The sequence below is a fragment of the Mandrillus leucophaeus genome, unplaced genomic scaffold (assembly GCF_000951045.1).
Source record: "Mandrillus leucophaeus isolate KB7577 unplaced genomic scaffold, Mleu.le_1.0 Scaffold1203, whole genome shotgun sequence".
Taxonomy (NCBI): Eukaryota; Metazoa; Chordata; class Mammalia; order Primates; family Cercopithecidae; genus Mandrillus; species Mandrillus leucophaeus.
Window position 1 is genome coordinate 159256 of NW_012100355.1, and position 1000 is coordinate 160255.

A 1000-nucleotide genomic window follows, 5' to 3' on the forward strand; every position below is an offset into this window, starting at 1 on the left:
TGTTTTCTTTTATCTCTATAAATATTGTGGCTTGTAATTGTCACTTCTAAATTCATTCTGGCTATACTGAATGATTCTCCAGTTATCCAAGTCATAGACTCCGGAGAGTAGTTTGAACATTTAACCGGTTTTCTGAGGATTATTTGGAGAAGAGGTGTGCATTCAAATGTATATACATAATTCGTGTGATTTCGGAATATTGACTCTCCGAGTTCCAGATGCAGATTTAGAACCTTTTAAAAAAAATTTGTTTTTGTTTTCTCGCAAATCAGCCAGATCTGCAGCTTATCAGAGTAAAGCCAAGCCAAGCGGGACCCTTAGGAAATGTGCTAAGACGTCACCCACTTTCATTGTCAGCTTATGAACATTCAGGCGATAGAAGAGAATGAAGAGAACCTTAAGGAATTTCTGGAACCAAAGCTGATTAATATTAAGCAGGCCTCTTGCTGGCAGACCAGTGGAAACTGTAGCCTGGTCAACAGTCTAGATTGATGAGGTCTTAAATATAGCCACAGGTTCAACTACTTTTCTGTTTGTTTCCCAACCTCAATTAAACTCACTAAATTTATGGACCAAAAGAGAAAAAAGGCCCTGAGTTTGAGCCCAGTCTCGAACTAGGGACTTTTCACATGTGAGGCAAACCTGACAACCACTACACTACAGAAACCACATATACACCAGAAAAGGCAGAATACAATCCTGAAAATCGTCCATCAGCCATTTCTATTATTGTTTCCAAAGTCAGAAATTCACTTGCATTTCGAAATTCCACTGAAAAAATAAGCACCAGTCATCAAGAAGACTATGGCTCCCAACAGGAACCCTGTCTCTACTAAACATTATCAAAAAAAAAAAAAAAAAAATTAGCCAGGCATGGGGGTGGGCACCTGTAGTCCCAGCTACTGGGGAGGCTGAGGCAGGAGAATGACGTGAACCCGAGAGGCAGAGCTTGCAGTGAGCCGAGATCGTGCCACTGCACTCCAGGCTGGGTGACAGAGAG